Source organism: Brachyhypopomus gauderio, chromosome 14, assembly GCF_052324685.1.
Source record: "Brachyhypopomus gauderio isolate BG-103 chromosome 14, BGAUD_0.2, whole genome shotgun sequence".
Lineage (NCBI taxonomy): Eukaryota > Metazoa > Chordata > Actinopteri > Gymnotiformes > Hypopomidae > Brachyhypopomus > Brachyhypopomus gauderio.
The window spans coordinates 8,286,510-8,291,413 of record NC_135224.1 but is presented as its reverse complement, the minus strand read 5'-3'; positions in this window follow the sequence as shown (position 1 = coordinate 8,291,413).

Here is a 4,904-nt window from a genome sequence, read left to right as displayed (position 1 = left end):
ACTGTGTCTGTATGTCTCAAAAGGATAAATCACAGACTGACCAGTGCGCGCGCGCGCGCGCTCACGTGTGTCATACCACCACGTCAATGGTGATAGATTTATTTGTTCATTTGCTATCCGCCATAATCTAAAAACTGCTACATAGTGTAGAACATCAAAAAGGCAAATGGTAAAGTAAATTCATCACACATGCAACTGTCATGATCAAATCACCGGCTATTTTATGATCTTCCATGGCAGGTTTGAGAGGCTTTTATTTAACTAACTGATTCAATCCTGTGAATGATATCCCTTATCAGCCAAAGCTGAAGTCATAAAACAAACAGTGGCCACAGGACTGGAGTGCACGACCAGCAGAAACCAGCACACGATGACCGGACCAAAGACTGGAAAAATGAGAGACAAACCACCGGGGACGTAGTTGTGTGTACCTGCGAGTGTGTACATATGTCCACATGCATCTGCTAAGTTTGTTTACCACACACTGAGGTTAAGAGGTGGATACTGATGACACGACTGATTTGAATAATGAGACTTTGTTCCTACTTACCTCCCCATTTCATACGTGCGCTGATGTGTCTTTCGGGAGTGGAGAAGACTGAAAGTGTTGAAGGTGAATGCTGTACTTGCTCAATGTCACACTAGCTTAGCCTCTGTACAGTGTCCTTCAAGAGAGAGCATGGTGTATGAACACACACACACACACACACACACACACACACGCAGGGAACTTTTCACATGATTAAATAGTGATCCAAAATCTTGTCATCGTTGCCTGCTCTCTCAGTCATTCATCCACTCCGTTCCAATTCTGTCAGTGTTTCACATTTCTATCTAGACAGGGGTTGTGTGTGTGCTCCTCGGTTGTTTTATGTCCTGCCCATATGTATTTGCGTGGACCACGAGTTCACCATGTTCCTCACACCCTGGGCACATGCATGGGACATTGCTCTTTGAAGATTCTGCAGGAATGGAAGTTCTCATACTGATGGATAGAGTGAGTGGGTGAGAGAGAGAGAGAGAAGATGAGAAATGCCTTGAAGTACAAGGAGGAAAAAGAAAAGTAAATCAGAAAAATGACCGATGTTGATACAGACAGTCTCTCCTGTTTTGTTTATTCCTTCATTATTCCCCACATGTCACAGCCTCTCCCCAGCCGATGCTCTCATTTCTCCCTCTCCCTCCATTTTCCCCACACTCTTCCTCCTTCTTTCAGACGTCACCCTTTTCTAAAAGAGGAATTCGATCAGTGGCATATGTGTCAAAGAGCCAGGCCTGATCTGTCAAACAACAGGAGTTTCTATTGGTTTTTGTGCAAACTCAGCGGATGTGAGCAGGCATGAATAATACATGTGGCTCTCTTTCGACTTCCCCCTCCTTATTAAAGCACACTCCATCCCTCCGCTCCCCTTTCCCCCAGCTGCCTCTACCTCTGCCACCTTTAACGAACTCCGGGGGAAGAGGAGCCCGTAGCACAGGGGAACAGGGCGAGAGCCAGAGACAGTCGGGGGGGAGGAGGGGGGTTGAACTGTCTATCACGTTAATTTGGTAAAGTGAATTTTAATGTGGCCGGGGGGAGGCGAGCGCTCGCTGTGACATAATAGATGGCAGTGCCGTGTGTGGCTGCTTTGTTGTGCTCCACCTCAAGGCTCTGGTAGGTGACCTACGTCAGTCAGATCACCAAGGACACTCAATGCCGTAGTATGGATGTGTGTGTGTGTGTGTGTGTGTGTGTGTGAGAGAGAGAGAGAGAGCTTCATCTCTGCTTTGAAGAGGCTGTAGCTAATATTCCTCCACCGTGTGCAGGGCCCTCAGTTTCCATTCATATCTGCATGTCATGTGCGTGCATGAGGGGCGTGAGAGTTTGTTTACTGGCCTGTGGCGTATCCTGCTTCTCAGTAGATGGCACACTTGTTCCATGGAGTAGGAGGTAAAATACATTTCCCATCCATCCATCCATCTACTCATCTTTTTTCTTTCTTTCATTTCATTGTATTATTTGGCCTTATTTTAGTTCAACAAAGAGAGAGAGAGGAAGCAAAGTGTAAAAGCAATGAGCAATGAAAAATACTCGTGTAGTGTTCTTAACCTGCCTTGGAAAGACCACACAGCCCTGGTGAAACATAATGAATTCATGGGGGGGCAGGTCTGCCTTTGGCAGGTCTGTCTTTGACTGGTCTGTACCCTGCTGCACACCTCTCCCTACCTATCTCCATCTCTTTTAACATTGACTGTGCTGAGTAACCGCCTTAGCTGAGGCACATATGTCACGGCGTTAGAACATCTTCCTAATGAAAGCGGCTTGGTTGGGTGCCGAAAGGAAAACTTTGTGCTGACTGAACCTCAAGTGGGTGAGTGAGGGATGAGGTGGATATCGAGAAATGTTTCTTGGGTTTAAAAACTCGTGCATACATAGGGTATTGTAGAATTGAAAAATGTTTATTAATGTGACACAGAAAAATGCTTGGTCAGATGTGAGCAAAAAGGATCTTGCATGTGTGTACACACACACACACACACACACACACACACACACACACACACACACACAGATTGGACTGTGATATGCACCCCCCGTATTGATACATACTATACTCACTCATGGGCCAATGAGCTCATTATAATCACTATTTTAACAGAACTACATGCACACATACAAAATCCTAAAACATGTCTTAATTAAGGTTTTGTGATGCACTCTGTACAGGTGGTATGCAGATGCAGTTTGTGGGTTTTCGCTGTCCCAGTTATGTGGCTTTTCAGGGTGGTTATAAATCATGGCTCTGGGTTGTTGTTGCTGTTAGCTGTACCAACACACCAAACCCATTTCATTGATTTAAGGTCAACATACTGACCTCTATAGACCCACAGAGGCCCCTAATGTGTGCTTTTGTGTGTCTATGTGTACAGGTGCATTTCACTAAGGTCCAGGATAACAATAAAATGTCCCATTGCCATGAGACTGTAAGTGTGATAGGTAATAGCCAAGGGTCAAAACCTGTCACCACTATTACACATACCAGAGAGAGAGAGTGAGATATATATATATATATATATATATATATATATATATATATATATATATAGAGAGAGAGAGAGAGAGAGAGAGAGAGATCTTCTGAGATTCTCATAAACAGTTGACCTGTCCACTACTGAAATATTAGGTGTACCTTAGCAAAACATAAAATTCTGCAATTACAAATGTAATTCCATACTCCTTATCATTTGCCTCGATCACAGGCTTATATGGGAGTGACATGGATATATTTGGAGTTTGGAGTAGGTTTTTAAAATTTATTTTATAGAAATGATCCTAAATGATCCTTGTCTTCTGTTGGGTAAGAGATATGTAATCACTCTAGTAACACCAAGGTAAACAAACAGATAAACAAACTAAATATATGGGGGAAAAAAGAAGACTTGGACAAACAGGCTAATTTTTGAATGGCTCCATATTTACTAATGTAGCCATTAGCTTTATGTGCCTGAGTGCCAAAGAAGAGGAGGACCCACGTTAACAAGAGAACGGAAACGAAGACAGAGCTGTACTTCAGAAAGCACGATCTCTCTGCCACCTAATCACTCTGATTTGCCCTTCCATCCTCATTCAGAAGAGAGCTAGAGAGGGAAAGAGAGAGAGAGAGAGAGAGAGAGAGAGAGAGAGAGAGAGAGAGAGAGAGAGAGAGAGAGAGAGAGAGAGAGAGAGAGAGAGAGAGAGAGAGAGAGAGAGAAAGCTGTATCACTCCAAAGGGTCGAGCGACAAAACTGACGTCTGTTCAGAGAGCACAGGAGGGGGCTGAGGGGAAACTGATTTATGGTTCCCACACTGATGTATGTGTCACAGCACTGCGGTAATGCCAACCGGTTTAAGGGTTTGTTTGCTTTCTGCAGCAGGAATAGGTGCAGAGGAGGTCAGACCTTCCCATCAGCTTTATTGTCTACAGAAATACAGAACACAGAACGCTGCAATCAGGCAAATACTCCATGCAATATGCATGACATATAATATCCAGTATACACTATGCAATACTTCACAATGAAAATATGTGTTATCTACAGATATGGCAATAACTACAGGTAACATACAAAGACTATATAATTACTATATATAAGACTATATAATTACTGATCAGAATGAAAGAATTGTCTAAGAGTAAAAAGCATAAGAACTCCAGTGGTAGTGAACTAAGATACATGTTATACCCTTTAAATGGACCATTTGCAAGGACAAGTTCTTCTGTTGACTCCTGTGACGTGTGCTAGTTTTTAGAAACCGGTTAACCCATCACTGGTTAGGTGGTGATGTGAAGGGCAAGGCACTAGGTGTGAAGGTTTTTACAAAGTCACAGAAATGGGCCACTCGCTCATGGGTACATCTAATCCACAGGACTCTATCTGTGCCAAATGTTGAGGCCACTCAGGTATCTTGATATCAGGTATCAGGTATCTGTACTTGATGGGAAAAGGTGCTCCTACTGCCTCTCAAAAGCAGATCATCTTTGAATAATATTAATTTTAATTAAACCCATCATAGCGTTTGCTCACAGACTTGCTGACTTTCACTTTTGATGCATTTGCTCTTAGCTTCCATAAATCTCGGAGGACAAAATAAGGCAAACCAGATGATAAAGACATGGTATTATGAGGAGACTGCATTAAATCATACTTAAAAGGCAATATATGGTGTCTCTTTTTAATTTATAACACAGTGTATTATGTTTCTCTTATAAAAGGGATTTTTTTAAATAGCACTCAATCTTTAGTTTCCTAAACCTATATGGGACAAACTGTGCAAGAGGAGAAAGTTGGGTGGCAAATTGCTGGTGTGCCAGTCAAAAGAAGCAGCAGAAAATGTTTAATGTGTCAGGAGACGGTGTCCAAAATTATGACAGCACATTTCAAAC